At 32.9% G+C, this 17,530-nt stretch overlaps 1 pseudogene; it reads right to left on the reverse strand.

The window, feature by feature from the left end:
• Positions 1-7,106: 7,106 nt before the first annotated feature.
• On the reverse strand, positions 7,107-7,767 carry LOC148546707 (uncharacterized; annotated as a pseudogene).
• Between the last annotated feature and the right edge of the window lie 9,763 nt (positions 7,768-17,530).

The following is a 17,530-nucleotide window of genomic DNA, read 5'->3' on the forward strand; positions in this document are numbered from 1 at the left end:
TCTTCTGGTTCTTTAGTGAATGTCCATGAGAGTTTTCAATAATTCTCCTCATCATGGTTGTTCCCGGATGGCCCAAACGGTCGTGCCAAGTTATGAATTCATTTGGTCTAGTAAACTTCTGGTTTACAGTGGCATGTGATTCAATTGCACTAATATTGGTATAATACAACCCAGATGAAAGTGAGGGTAATTTTTCTAATATAACTTTCTTATTTGAATCATGAGTTGTGATATATAAATACTCATGATTTCTCTCATTCATCGTCTCAACATGATATCCATTTCGGCGAATATCTTTGAAACTCAACAAGTTCCTCAGAGACTTGGTAGATAATAGTGCATTATTTATTATAAATTTTGTTCCTCCAGGAAACAAAATTATAGCTCTTCCGGAGTCTTCTATCACATTGCCTGAGCCAATAATAGTATTAACATATTCCTCTTTTGGCACAAGATGGGTAAAATATATATCACTTTTGAGAATAGTGTGTGAACTTGCACTATCCGCAAGGCATACATCTTCATTACATATCCTTGTCAATCTCTTCAAAAACAAATAATAATAAAATGAGTAGTATGCACAGTTAAATTGAATACTTGATCAGAATTATTTTTCTAAGAAACACTGTACATAAAATAATGTCATATACTGAAATTTTATTTTAAAATTTGACACATTTAATAATTTCAAAATTCCTAAACATTAATATTTCATTATTTATGTACATCATATTTGAAACTTAAATGCATAGAAAATAAAACTTAACAATAAGTTCTTTACATTATTTATTTACATATATACTTCACAATCCCACATATTAAACTATTCCATCATTGATTAAATGACCAATATTTCCTTCAGGATCCTCAAAGAAATCAGATACATCATAATGAGTGGTGGAGTTCTCAGCATCATTTGAAACAAAATTTGTTTCCTTTCCTTTGTCGTTCTTTTTCAAAGATGCCTGGTAAAGATCGACTAGGTGCCTTGGGGTACGACAGGTACGTGACCAATAGCCCTTTCCACCACAGCGGAAACACTTCTCCTCGGTTGATTTATTCTGCCCGATATTCCTTTCTTTATCCCACTTCTGGTGAGATTATCTCTTTTGAACATAATTCTTTTTCCTTCCATAATTTTTCTTATTATTAAAACATTGCCATTTACCTCTTCTGGGGTAATTTGCCACATTTACTTCAGGAAATGGGGTAGCGCCGGCTGGGCGCGCTTCATGATTTTTTAATAACAACTCATTGTTGCGTTCAGCAACAAGAAGGCAAGAAATTAACTCAGAATATTTTTTAAACCCTTTCTCTCGATACTGCTGCTGCAGGAGCACATTCGAGGCATGGAAGGTTGAGAAAGTTTTCTCCAACATATCATGATCAGTTATTTTTTCCCCACACAATTTCATTCGTGAGGTGATTCGAAACATTGCAGAATTATATTCATTTATAGATTTAAAATCTTGTAAACGCAAATGCGTCCATTCATATCTGGCTTGAGGAAGTATTACCATTTTCTGATGATTATACATTTCTTCAAGGTCTTTCCAAAGATCTGCAGGATCTTTTAATGTAAGATATTCATTTTTCACTCCTTCGTCAAGGTGACGACGAAGAAAAATCATGGCTTTGGCTTTATCCTTCTGGGATGCATTATTTTCAGCCTTAATGGTATCTCCAAGATCCATTGAATCAAGATGGATTTCAGCATCTAATATCCATGATAAATAATTGTTTCCAGATATATCAAGAGCATTGAATTCAAGATGAGAGAGTTTCGACATAATGAAAAATTTGTTACCTGAGTCTTCCTAAAAATTTGATCAGAGTCTCGTGCTGATAACGTGTTGTAAAATAAAAGATATATATATATAATAAAGATGTATAAATAGAAGACTCTAAAATTAAAATAATTAGCTCAATAATAATTTATATATATATATATATATATATATATATATATATATATATAATAAAATTATATGTTGTAATGTATATATATATATACAAAGATAGAAAGGAGTATAAAAAGTAAAGATAGAGAGAATTGCATAAATATATATATAAAGATGGAAAGGAGTATAAAAAGTAGAGAGAGATAATAGCATTTGTTTATAGTAAGAGAAAAAAAGAGAATATTATTATATTGCTGTTGTTTTTTGTATGTCCGAATGTAAAACAACATTCTACTATTTATAATAGTAACATACTTTACTTTTTCAACATTTCTTTAATGCCATTTATCATTGAGAAGCTGAGCCGCCCAGACATTAATGAGCATCCAACTCAGCTTTTATACTTATCACAACACATAGACCTTTAAATAGACAATTCCTTGTCTTTTGTGAGTTTGTGTATTAATTTCAAAAGTACGACAGAAGCTCACAAATCAAAAAGATAAGAGAGAACCCGCGGCCCCACTTCCATAAATTATTATTATTATTATTATTATTATTATTATTATTATTATTATTATTAGAATTTTATTAATTTGTGTTTTATAATATAAAAAAAATATTTTATAAATTTTTTATTTTTTAATGTATTAAATATATTATAAATATTAAAAAAGTTTCATTATATTTTAAACTATATCATAAATTAGTTAAATCATCATCATCGTCATCTTTATTATTATTATTATTATTATTACAACAGTCTAACTACACATTCAAGTATTTTTGGCAATTAAATCTAATTAAGTTTGTCCAAACTTACCAAAAACTACTCTCATCACACCAGCGTATATATACGCACATTTCAATAACACAACATATCCGTTTCCTCCTCCTCCTTCTTCTTCTTCGTTATCGTCATTATCAACATTTTGCTAACATCTTTATTAGTTTTGATTTTTTCTGTTGCCATCATTAAATAATTTTGGTTCATTTTTTAGTTTATTTCGATTCATTTGTGAATTAATTTTAGTTCATTTGTGTGTTAATTGAGATTCACCTGATACTGCTGATAAGTATTGACCAAATTTTTATTCTTTAAATAATTTCGGTTCATTTCTTAGTTTATTTGAGGTTCATTTGGATTCAGAAATAAATTCGATGTGTTTGTGTTAATTGAGGTTCACTTTATGTTACTAATAAGTATTAACCAAATTTTTTAGCAAACAAGAATCAAATTATTCATGATCACTTTATTCAATTGCATCATATTCTACTCTATTCTATTCAATTAGTTCAGATTTGAACTAGTAATAAAAAAAATTCAATTATCAACAAAAACACATCAAATTTATTTCTGGATCCAAATGAACCTCAATTAAACTAAGAAATGAACCGAAATTAGTTAAAGAATAAAAAAATTGGTTAATATTTATCAGCAGTATCAAGTGAATCTCAATTAGCATACAAATGAATTGAAATAGTTAAAAAGACTCAATCATTAACAAAAACATATCGAATTTATTTCTGGATCCAAATGAATCTCAGTTAAACTAAGAAATAAACCGAAATTACTTAAGGAATAAAAATTTGATCAATACTTATTAGCAGCATCAAGTAAACCTCAATTAACATACAAATGAATCGAAATAAATTAAGAAATGAACCAAAATTATTTAATGATGGCAGCAAAAAAAATTAGAACTAATAAAGACGTTTACAAAATATATTGGTATTATTGGTGATGACGATAGCAAGAAGCAAAGAAGAACCCGCGTGCATGAATTTGGAAGAAGAAGAAGGAGGAGGAGGAAAAGAAGAAGGGAAGAAGAAGAAGAACCATCTGTGTGTGCGAATTTGGAAGAATAAGAAGAAGGAGGAGGAGGAGGAGGAGGAAATGGAGAAAAAAGAGAAAGAGAAGAAGGCGCATGATTTAAAAAGTTGTTATAACAATTTGGTTAAATATTTTGTTTGGACGTAGAATTTTATTATTATTATTATTATTATTATTATTATTATTATTATTATTATTATGACTAAATGTCTTTATATCGAAATTTTTTTTAAGACATAGATGTTGATCAAGAATATCTTTTCATACACATTGTCCGTGTCAAAATTCTTGAACAAAGATAAATTTGGGAAAACAATGAAAAAAAAAAGTCAATAAGACAATCACCGGATAACATGAATTTTGGAGTATAATTTTTGAATTTTGAACGTATAGTTTTTGAATTTCTATTAATTTTTATTTTCTGGTTGTTCGATATTTTTTACTATCTCTCTAGCAAAATCATGTGTAGTTAAATATTTAGATTGTATTTAAAAGAGAGATAGAGATTAAAAAAATAGAAATTAAGAGATTAAAATTAAATTAAGTTTTTATATTATATTTAGTATAAAATATATTAAATTAAATTATGGTTAAATATTATATTTAATTTAAAATAAATATAAAAATAAAAAATATAAATTTAAAATTTAAAAAATTAAATAAAAATATTTCTTTTAAAAAAATTATTAATTAAAATTTCAGTTCTCTAATTTCAATTCTAATCTCTAAAAATAAATATTACCTTAAACCATTAAAATATCCACAATATTAGGTAGGTAGTGTAGGTTTTTCGGTAATTATTGTGTACTACAGTTAACTCCTATAGATTTTAATTAAAGAACAATATTAAGTTATCAATAAAATTTATTATTTTTATTTAATGTTTCATCAAAAAATATTTTTATATTTAATTTTAAATTTTAAATCATAATTCAATAATAATAACAAAGTCTTATATATTTTATTATGAACCGAACGACGTTGTTGAAATATTAATTTAAAATATTAATAAAAAGTGTTAACTTCCTTATATTTTTCTTAATTAAAAATGAGTGAGTTCCTATGGTTATTGCATTGTAAGATTTTAGGTGGAAATTAACCCACTTCCGCCATGTACCATGTAAATCATGCTAGGTGCGTTATTTAGGGTCATATGTAATGAATTCCAAATCCAAGTTCCATGTAAATTATGACAGGTACGGTGTTGTTATTTTAGATCTTTCACCCTGGTTAATTACTTATTAATTCTTAATCAAGCTTTTAACTACAAAATGTATATGTAAAAAGTCTGAATGTGTAGTTGAGCGAATGGTTAATCTTCTTTTAATTAAGATTTAGGGCTTGTTTAGGTGAATTTTTAATAAAATATTTTTTCGAATTTTTAAAATCTTATAAAAAGTAAAAATAAATTTATATTTAGATATCTTATGAAAAAAAATCTATCAATTATATTTGAATATAATAATATAAAAATACATTTTTGTTTATTTATTATGTAAAATTTTAAAAATTTTTTTTAAAAAGATTGTAACTTCTCAAAAAAATATTTTTTATTTTTTTAATATTTTTATTTTTACTACTAAAAATTTATCAAATACGCTAAAAATAAAAAGTACTTATCTATCAAATATCTTTTTATATTAATTTAATGACACCTAAACAAGCACTTAATTTAGTAAAATTTTTTACTTTTTAAAAATAGTTTATAAAAATTAATTTTTAAAAATTAATTTTTTTAAAGTCGTAGCATCTATATTTATTAAATTAAATTAAAAAAAAATTTTAATAAACATAAATAACAATGTATTTAGTAAAATAGTATATTTAAAAATAATATAATAGATATTAATATAAAAATTAAATTTAGATATTAATTAATATATGAGATTATATTATTAGATTTTTTAATTTTAATAAATATAAGCCAACTTTAAAAATTTTTTACTTAGATGCTTTTAAAAATACTCCTAACATTTAAAAATGACAAATACAAACACATTACCCTTTTGATTTACTGAAGCAAATAAAGTGTTTGTCATTTTAAAAAGTACGACAAAGTACTTTTTCAAAAAACTTTACTAAATTAAACGTAAGTGTTAATATAGTTAGCTTAAAAAATTTTAATCCAACCACCCCCTATTAAAATGTGCTTAATTATAAACCAATAAAAATTAGTACGAAGATTTTTTTTTCTTATTTTATGCATGCAGATGGATTGAATGGTCTTTAATTGTAAATATTACAGTATCATAAACGCATCACTCATACTATATATTTATTCGGAAATGTAACATATTAAAAGACCCTAATTTTTCACTTCAACTAAAATTTCTACAGACATTTATCTTCAAATTAAAAAGATAACATATCACTTCTGCAAATTTTCTGAAGTGGTGGACCAGGGCAAATGAAATTTCTCAGATACTTTTACACTTCTAGGGTAAAAAAAATTGCTGTATGCAATATTAATGCATTAGGCATGAAAAGACGTCCATGTTCAATCCACTCGTTATGCTAAAAAGTAATCTTAAAAGGAAGAATTTTATATTAATTTGAAATACTAATGTAAAACACGTTTTTATATCTGTAGATGAAAAATACCCTCACTTCAATAATTTGCAGATTGTATATATTCGTCGTACACGTGTCTTCAATTATTGTACCATTGCATATTTAATTTGAATATTATAATGCAAAGGGAGAAAATATCTATATGACGACAGAAGTTGATGTAATAATAAACTATAGTCGTCAATTATTGAAATTAATAATCAAATATAAGGACAATTTACACGAATAAAATGATTGAAAAATTTTTTTACGTAAATATAACATTGACAATTTCCAGACGTAAATGCACAAACATAACTGTATATAATCTGTTACACTCTGTAGCGAAACTCAATTGCACGTAATTCGCTACAGGGTATCGCAGATTACGTTGAGGGCTGCATTACTCATAAACTGCTATACCCTGTAGCGGTTTATGACCAAATGGCGTTTGTGCATAATCTGCTACACCCTGTAGCGGATTATGAGTATAGTGGTGATTATATGTTAATAGTAACAACCCATGATGCAAAATGCACGAATTGATACAAAATGTAATCGTCATTCGCAATAAGTCGTACAAAAATAATAGCCACCAAACATTAACAATAACACAGAATAAGTTAACTACATAACTCATACAGATATAACTGTCACAAGTCGTTAACCCTAACAGAAAATAAATAAGTCATAATTCATACAAGGATAACGGTCGGAAATAAGACAATCGGCGTTGCTGTTGGTCACCATCAACATCATGGTCGCCCCTGAATTGACTAAGTAGGTGCGAGCCTGTGCCACATCGAGTCGGACGCCTAACCCTAGCCGCTCGCCGATCTCCCGGTGGAGCCTCCTGTGGCCCAACTCCAAATGCAGATGGTGGCGTCCCCCCATGCCGAACCAAGTGTTGTACGGGCTACCTGCGGGCTCATTCAGGTCTACCGGGAGCTGGGTCTCAAGAATCTGGGACGGCACATCCGCTGGCTGTGGCCTATACTTCGGAGGGTCGGAAGGGCCGCCTGGAATCGGGCTCTGGTACTGATGAACGTCGTCACCCTGTATCATCTCAGCAAAATTCGCATAGAACTGGGGTCCACCCAACTGATCGTCCAAATTCATGGTGAAAGAAGTGGTAGCAAGATCGGCTAACAGCTGTGTGCTATACTCATATAGTACCTGAGAGCTAGATACGTGAGTAAAAGGTGTACCACCCATACTAGCCTCTGCGGTGCCACCAACATGAGTGTCTGTAGGGTGCCGACGGGACGATCCAACCTCGTCATCATGGTGGACGGGAAGTGCTCGTCCACCACGAGCAGTCCATCGTCTAGCAGTAGATCGACGAAGGCGATGATCTGCCTGGCCTCCGTCATCACCACCAACCTGCTCCTTCTGCATCATGTCGTTGAGCCAGCGCCACTCGCGATTAGTGGCACGTGTACCGATGCGTCGTCTCCGCTCCACACGTCTGTTATCCGGCATATCGGACGCTGGAACTCTAGTCGGCGCCTGCGACGACCCTCTGAGTATGGCATCGTCCGGAACCTGGGTCAGCCTGGGGTCGGCGAAAGCAATCCCTGGTGATAGAATCCTATGTGCAACATGGTGCCACCAGTCCAGGTACTCAGCGGATGGACCAGGATCAGGAACTCTCTAGACACTCAACACAAAGCAAACTCGCTCGTCCCAATGCTGATGCCATGTCCTATAGTAAGTGGGGAACCATCTATCTCCACCCGTGCCGTCCTTACTATGAAGATACTCTATGTTGAGCGCTGGCTCAGGAAGATGCTGTATGCCCCCTAGCTGTGGGAAGACCTTGTCTACCTGATGGCACTCAATCACTACAAAGTATATCAGGCTGGTGATAGCCCGCTATAACCGGCTGTGCTCCTCAGTCAGTATCTCTGGATGGATGACTGCCAGTACGTCCAGAGAACTATAAGGCTCCTACACAATCTGATAGACATGAGGCAAGTCAGCATTGTACCAATGTATACATATAAGTGTGGGAAAAACAATTAAAACAATGACGAACAAAAACAAAATACTTACATCTCGATGAGTCAGTCGATCCAATGCCAGACGATACTGAATAATCCGTTGTTCCTTCCCATCAGAAGTGGGCAAATATGTGGCCCATCTGAGTTGCAGAAATAGCACGTAAGTATGTATTTTATATATAGAACGTAATGAACTTGAAAGAATACGTGAATTAAATTATACCTGGATGCCAATGGAAAAGAGAAAGCATTAAAACCCTGCGGCCTCAGCATGGGGAACCGCCAAAAGATCCATGACTGTAGCAACTGTAGGGGTCCAGCCAAGCTGGTGACGTTTCTGTTCGCCACCCTGCACATGCATCGGTACAGCCACGCCAATGCAGCGGCGCCCCAGCTATAGCTGCCCATGTCGTCAAGTATCGTCACAAAAGGCAACTAGTGAAGGTAGACCCGATTAGCACTCTTGTCTATGAACAGATGTGTCGACAGAAGCATCATAATATACACACGTGCATATATGCGCACGGTCTCCTCCGAAGCATCTGCTGGTAACACCCTGAACCGCTCATGAAACCATGTGAAGTGGACTGTGTATAACTTTCTCTTATCCGGTGGCGGAAGCTCACCAAATAAGTCCTCGAACCACTCCTATGCCGATCTGGCCCCCTCGATCTGCAGGTGAAAGTCTGTCATGCACCTGGAAACAGCCTGGCCATCCACGGGCAGCCCGAGCTGGTATGCCACGTCTTGGAGCGTGATAGTGCACTCTCCGAATGGCATATGGAAAGTGTGGGTCTCAGGCCGCCACCTCTCGATAAATGCACTGAGCAGAGGCTCATCTAACCAGAACCAATGCGTGTTCAGCCTAGCCAGGTGGTACAACCCAGCCCTCTCCAAGTAAGGTATGATCCTATCATGTAACGGCATATTTTGTTGCCTACGGACGCTATACACATATCGGGTTGGCTGCATTTTCAGAAATAAAGAACACCGGCTTAATTTCTAACAATGACATCACCAAACTATAGCTTATGTTTCTATTCTTAAGCTACTTGGGTTTCGAAATTACTAATTTACCTCTCTACCTTGACTATTAAATGTTAAATGTCAAAGTTTAAATTTCAAATTTTCATTTTCAAACCAAAAGCTAAACTAAGTCTCTATCTATCTAATTAATGAATTACTTCCTTAATATTGAATAAAATATACATTTATTAAAATATTGAAGGGAAATAGAGACACTTACCTCTTCATCGATGGTCTCGGCTATGTGAGTAACGCCGTCGAGTCGGTACAACCACCGTTCATTGTCCATTCTTCCAAACTACTCAAGAATTTGAATTTTCTCTCCCTTCTCTCTACTTTCTCTCTCTAACTTTCTTTCCAAAATACTTCAAATGATTTCCGCTACAGCCTCACGCGGTATATATAATCACCACTATACTCATAATCCGCTACATATGCACAAACGCCATTTGGTCATAAACTGCTACACCCTGTAGCGGTTTATGAGTAATGCAGCCCTCAACGTAATCCGCGATACCCTGTAGCGAATTACGTGCAATTGAGTTCCGTTACAAAGTGTAGCGAATTATATACAGTTGCGTTTGTTACATTTGTGTCTAGAAATTGCCAATGTTGTATTTGCGTAAAGATTTTCTCCAATCATTTTATATGTGTAAATTGCCTCAAATATAATATTTTGGTGATGTAGTATATATAAACTTCAATTATTGAAGTCCAATCCTTTCAATAGATTTTAAATTTAAGGATCACTTTACTTGAAATGAAAATAAATAAGTATCAGTTTGCGATCAAACTCGACTTATCTCTTCAAAAATATAGATATAATATTGACATGTTAGATATAAAATTAAAGTTTAAAATTGATATTTAATTTAATATAATTCTAATCTAATTTAATTTTTTCGTATTTATCTTATATTATTTGAATAATGTAATACTAGTCAATTTTCTAGTTGTTCTATTAAAAATATAAGCTCTAAGTAGTTTCCTTAATTTAATCCAGTCTAATATTCATGAAAATGAGGATTGCCTGGATTGGTGTGACGGTGATGACACTGGTGTGGCTTAGTATCATTTTATTTGTTAGAATATAATTAGGATTAATTAGGATCAATTAGTATTATTTAGTATATTTGAATATTTATTATAGGAGATTACGTCTTTATTATTACGATTCTATTAGTCCCTATAAATATCCTTCTATATTATATCATTCTAGACAACTTGAATAAACAACTTGAATACACTCAATAATACACAAATTCCTTCCTCCAGTTTAGTCTCTTATTTCTAACATGGTATTAGAGCCATGGTAGGATAGGTAGTTTTTCTTCTAGTGAAATCACCATATTTTCCTTCTGTACCATTTTTTTCCTTCTCTTATAGTTTTCGCTCTCTTTCGGCAGTTCCGTCTGCGTTCTCTTGTGGCAGTTCCATCTGCGTTCTCTCGTGACAGTTCCGTCTGTGTTCTCTCGTGATAGTTCCGTCTGTGTTCTCTCGTGACAGTTTCGCCTGCGTTCTCCCGTGGCAGTTCCGTCTGCATTTTCCCGTGGCAGTTCCGTCTGCGTTTTCCCGTGGCAGTTCCGTCTGCGTGTTTCCTTGTGGCAGTTCCGTCTGCACCCGCGAGAATTTCATCTGCGCTTTCTTCCGACAAGCAGCAGTCCCGTCTGCGCTTTCTTCCGACAAGCGGCAGTTCCGTCTGCGCTTCCTTCAGACAAGCGGCAGTTCCGTCTGTGCTTCCTTCAGACAAGCGGCAGTTCCATCTGCGCTTCCTTCTGGCAGTTCCATCTACACCCGTTCTATTCGTTTATGTATTTTTTTTATTTCGTTGTATTAATTTTTAAATAAGTTTCAAACTCAAGTTGTCACTTGAGTTTGAAGGGGATGTTAGAATATAATTAGGATCAATTAGGATCAATTAGTATTATTTAGTATATCTGAATATTTATTATAGGAATTACGTCTTTATTATTACGATTCTCTTAGTCCCTATAAATATCCTTCTATATTGTATCATTTTAGACAACTTGAATAAACAACTTGAATACACTCAATAATACACAAATCATTTTTCCAGTTTAGTCTCTTGTTTCTAACATTATTTTTGGCCGATTGCACAGGTTCGTTCTCCCTTGCTTTCTTTGATGCTTTGATGAAGTGAAATAAGAATATTCTTTATAAAATGATATGATTAGATAATAATAAGTAATGTAACACATGGAGTGTTTTTGTCATTTTGTCAAAGTTTTATTTGTTAAGATTTCAAGCTATTCATGGAAGATGGTCTAATAATTTGGGATTTTATTGATTAAGATTTTTTGTTAAAGTTAGTATTTTTATCCATAATAAAATTATGAAAATATAAATCTTTTAAAATTATATTGATTTTGTCATATAAATTATGGAACAAAAGATTTATAGAACTAAATTACTTTTACAAAAAGTACTACTAGAAAATTATTTATTACAGATGAATATTTTTGACAAATTTTATCCCACAAAAATACAGACAGATTTTGCAAAAGAATTTTCATCGAAAACAAAGAAAAATGAATTAGTATGAATTACATACAGAAAAGAGAATCTGTCGATAACTCTGTCGAAAAAATTAGTATTTTTTGTGGAAAATAATTACCAACAAAAAATTCGTCTGCATTTAAATGATCAAAATGCTGCATTTTATTAAATTATTATAGACAAAAAATCTGTCTTTAATTTAAAATATTCCATCGAAAGATATTGACTTAAACCTAACTTAACCCCACTCTCTCGAGCCCCATTCACATTCCACACAAATAAAACACGAGCTTCTTCCTCTCTTCGTCGCACAAGCTGCTTCTTCTCTCTGTCGCACGAACTTCTTCCGCCGCTGCTCGCATCGCACAATATCTCTCTATCATCCCTTGCGTCGCACGAGCTTCCTCTGCCGCTGCTCTCATCACGTCTGCTCCCTTCGTCGCAATCGTCGCAGAGCTCTCTCCACCGCTCTCGTCGCGTCTGCTCCCTTCTTCGCCGTCGTTGCAGAGCTCTCTCCGCTGCCACTCTCATTGCATTTTCTCCCATCATGAATTTCACGTATTCTCTGATTTTGTGATTCTGTTGCTTAGGGATCAATTTTCTGTTCAAATTTTAGGTTTATCAATTTTTCTTTGCAGTTTCTATTTTCTTGTTGCTATTGATGCTAATTGAGTTTGTTGTAGTTGTAGTGATGAAAGAGATTCATCTTCACATAATGGTATCTCGAAACAAATGGTAATTTTGCCCTTTCTATTCTCTTTTTTCTGTTTAAATGTTTTTAATTTCCAGCTTAAGGATTCGATCACCTGTTCTGAGCTTGTTCCATGATTCTACTCTATTTCTGATTTTTTTGTGTGGATAAATGCATTTTTTTTAGTTTGAAATGAAAAATATTTTATCTCAATTTGAGCTTGAACTATTTATATCAAACTATTACATGTATAATTCTTGCTGTAGTTCTTAGTTCTTTAGTTGCTACTTTGAATTCTTAGCTTAGTTTACCGATACTTAGAATTTATTGCAATTTCTTAGTATATGAATTTGTGAATTTTTAGTTGTATATGAATTCACTTATATTTAGTTAATTTTACTTTTAATTCATCCCAGGCAGAGATTTTATTGCTTATTGCAAATGCTAAGGTACATTAAAATATGTACATCAAGAGTTTGTTTACTAGCGTGTGGTAAAGGTATGGATATTGTTTATATTTTAGTTTCAACAGTTTGTATACTATCGCAATATCAATCTATATATTGTTTGTATAGGGTAACAACTATGTGTTTCAGAAGTGATGAATATGATTACTAGTGGTATGTTCTCAGTGGTATGTTCCTTCAAACAAATTTTTTTTCCTTGTAGCGTACACTTTCTAGCATAACTCCCAAGGGAATTTCATGTTTTAGAGAAAGCTAAAGTGGATACATATTTTTTTCATAGTCTATTTAGAATAAGATGCTCGGGTATTTGTTTACTAATCTGGACTTACAGCCCCTCAAATACTAATTGATATATGTAAGTATTATTTTAGAGGAATTTTCTATAATGTATTTGTGGCCTTTGTATCTGGTTGACCCTGTTTAATTATTTTTCAATCTTCAAGTAATGCTTCGGTCTAAAAATCTTGTACACTTTGATTCCTTTGATATCCCCTATATTAGTAAAAACCTCTTAAATTTCAATTTATGTATTTTCATTATCTTTTAACATTTGATGTCTGTTCTAGTTTTTAAATACAGTTGTGGATTTGCTAACTCATACCTTTAAATTGAACAGAAATTTTTTTAGCACAACTTCCTCCTAGAGAAGTTATCTCATATGGCTTCAGTATATGTTATCAATGAACAGAGTGAGTCGCCGCTCTTCACTTGCTTCTTTAAATGAGATTCTGGAAAATCTGTAGCAAGTTTCTCAATGCAATTACCTAAAATGACTTCAAACGGTTTTTAAATTCTAACTATTGTCTTTTCCTTTTCTTACCTTGTAGATGTTGAAAAATTCATTTCAGAAAAAGCTTATAATAGTAAAAAATGGGGGTGCTCCACTTCTGGATGTAAGTCTTGGAAGTCCATCGGGATGCGTTACAAGAAAGTGGCTTCCTTTGACAATTTTATGAGGTATTGTGGTTTGGTTGCTAATGAACCCATTTCTGTTGTTGGATTGAGTCATTTTGATGTGAATAATGATGATGATGATAGTGCATCGTCAGAAAATGGCATATTGATCAACAAGAAGAATTTGTATGATTGCGACACTCTTTCGTGATGTATTCTTTACTAAAATTAGCATACTTTGTCAATTAATCATGAGTCTTTTTATTCTTGAATGCTAATTAGATATGATGTAATGAATATTATATTTGTCTATGTGATTTTTGGCCCTTTTTTTTTTCAATTCACAGTGTGTTTGATGGAGTAAATTTAGAAAACAAACTTAAAGTATTCATTTTGCAATGGAAAAATTTAAAACAAATTATGTTTTACCTTACTGATAGATTTACAGACAAAAAATTCGTCTGTATTAAGATTTGTGAATGCTTTTCTAGGCTCTAATTACCGACAAAAAATCTATCGAAAAGTTTGACTCTAGTTATCGACAGAAAATCTGTTGAAAAATCTGACTTTTAAGCAAAATGGAGGTGATGATTACCGAGGAAAAATTTGTCAGTAACAGAGACAAATCTATCGATAAATTATCGACGAAAAATCTGTCAAAAAATCTGACTTTTTAGTGAAATAGAGGATGATTACCGAGGAAAGATTTGTCGGTAACAAAAAAATCTGTTGGTAAATTACTGACAAAAAAATCTGTCGATAAATAATTTCCAACGAGATTTTTATAAAGGGACAAAATCCGTCGGTAATTTCGTCAGTAACTAAAAATTTGTCTATAATAAAGATCAAATCTGTCTGTAATAAGCAATTTTCTAGTTTTGAAGGTTATAGGGGACAAAGTCCTTGTCGGCTAAGAAGATAAGGGTCTCTGTAAATTAACAAAAAATAAAATAATATAATTTTTAGTTATTATTGTAACACCCTCACTATCAGAACGTCACGCTTCCGGCTGCGCCACTCTGATAGCTCAGGAATTACGACGACTTTTACAATATTTAGTACTAAAATATGAGCCTATTTAAAACTTAAAAACAAACATTCAAAACATACATACATACGTTACAAAACAGGTTACAATACTTACATATAATACATATATGTATATACATTATACCAAAATATAAACTTCACATATCAAAACTCCTATCCCACTTGCAAAAATTGCTAGAAATAAAGGCGAGGGAAAAATAAAAACTAAGATAATACAAAATAATGTCGAATAAATAGAAAATGAATATAACTCTTTTGAAGCTCCGTCGCCCATATCCTAAAAAGGGAAAAAACCTGTAAGGGAGTGAGAACATCGTCCTCGAAAGGGTTCTCACTATAGGTTACAGAATTGCTATAATAAGATACGAGAATAAAACTGTTTTTAGAGTACAGTGATTAATAACCGCCTTATGCTTCTTTTCAAAACCAAAGAATTAATATTCCAAATCTGAAATCCTTTCTAAAAGGGAAAGCTGTTAATTTCTCAGAAATTCAAAAGCCTTTTTAAAAATTTTTTTCTAGACAGTATGAATGACCAAACTGTTCAAAGTAGAGGTTCATTAAGTCTATGCTGAATCAGTTTAGTTTTTCATACTTTTTTAAACCAAAAGCACAAACCAAACACAACCTTTAGCCCATCTCATAATCAACCACGGCCCTAGGCTCAAGCAACTCAATCAACAACCAATTCATCACAATCTAGCCAATTTTCAGTCACAAACACAAGTAAGAAGGTTCAAACACAATCAAGCAGCTATATCAAGTAGAGCAATTAGCAATTAAACATAGATATTCACATAGACAAACTAATTACAATATGCACACCTGATGCACGGAAAACTTGTCTCGCAACAAATTTCCTTCGGCAAGTGTACCAAATTGTCGTCAAGTAATAACTCACAAAAGAGTGAGGTCGAATCCCACAGAGATTAACGGATTAAGAAATCAATGGTTGATTAATTATCCTAGTTAGACGAATCAGATTGGAGTGATAAGCAACAAGGAATTGTAAATTGACAGAAAAGTAAAGAAAGCAGTAAAGTGCAGAAAAGTAAAATGGCAAGAAAAGTAAATGTAAGAACTAAAAATAAAATGAACATTGGGATCAAGAGATATTGCAATCCTCCGAATCAAGTTCATTCTCATCTCTTCCTCAATCAATGCATTCATTGATCTCCTTGGCAATCTTAAGTGATCGAATTACAATTCCTTGTAATTCGATCTCTCAAATCTTGATCAATAGCCAATTCCTTGGTCAATTGCTCATGAGAAGAGATGAAGTATGGTCACTGATTATACCACATGCATTTCCCAAATCAAGTGTTGGAAGGATTATAGTCACATATCCATCCACACCCAATTTGGTCCAGCATGAGAAAACATTTCTAGCATGATCTCTTCATTCCTCTTTCAAGGTTCAGAAGAGATCCAAGTATGAATAGTTTCTTTTCCAAGATAACTACCCAATTGGATGAAGATCGAAAGCCCTCTAGTAAAATCAAGAGGAAAGAAAGAAGAAGAAGAATAAGAACTACACTTAATCCATTGAATCACAATAGAGCTCTCTAACCCAATGTAAAGAGTTAGTTGATCATTGCTCTACAAAAATAGAAAAGAAAGAAAGTGCAGAAAAGTAAATATGAAGATTTAAACTGAAATTGAATATTCAACATTCATAAATGAAAATTACAACTAAAAGAAAGAGAAGGAAAAGTGTGTGAGGGGAGGGAGTCCGAAGACCCCTCTTCAATCCTCCATTCCAGAATTGTCCCAGCCTGCCTTCAATGTAAAGACTAAGGCCTTTATATAGGCTCTCCTAAATTACAAAATGAAATTAAAAGCAAATTACAATTAAATGAAAATTCCTATTCTAGATGCTTCTTGTGGTCTTGATTGGTTGACAATTGTGGGCTTGCTTGCTTGAGCTTTGAAGTGGACTTGAGAGAGAAGTGAGTCAAGTTGAGGTCCAGGTGCTAAAGTTAGTGCTAAAGTTAGCCACACTAATGCTACAAGTGTGGCGTTAGTGCTAAAGTTATTGTGGCTAACGTTGCACTTGCTGCCCAGTTGGTGTTTTTGGGGCTTAAAAGATGCCTCTTGTTTGTGCTCCAATTTCATGCCCACTATAGAGTATTATATATCGTTGGAAAGCTCTGAATGTCAGCTTTCTAATGCAACTGAAATCACCTCAATTGGACCTCTGTAGCACAAGTTATGCTCCTTTGAAGTGGACATGGTTGCTGGCATAGTCGCTAGCGTTACTGGAAAACTTGAGTGCCAATAACGCTAGCGATCAGGGCTTCATTATTGCCAGTTTCTGAAGCTCAAACTTAGTGTCCACCCAATACTATTATATATTGTTGGAAAGCCCTAGATGTCTACTTTCCAATGCTTTTGGAAGCGCATCATTTAGAGCTCTACAACTCGAGTTACACTTCTTGGAAGGTGAAGAGGTCAGCTGGCCTTACTACAGGTTGATACCATGTTCATCTTTGCACTTTCGGGGCAGGTTTTCTCCCTCAAATTTAGTGTCCACCATGTAGTGCCATATATGCTTGGAAAGCTCTGGAATCCTACTTTCCAATGCCACTGGAATCACC

This window comes from Arachis ipaensis, chromosome B9 (assembly GCF_059453495.1).
Source record: "Arachis ipaensis isolate K30076 ecotype BB chromosome B9, ASM5945349v1, whole genome shotgun sequence".
NCBI classification, from domain to species: domain Eukaryota; kingdom Viridiplantae; phylum Streptophyta; class Magnoliopsida; order Fabales; family Fabaceae; genus Arachis; species Arachis ipaensis.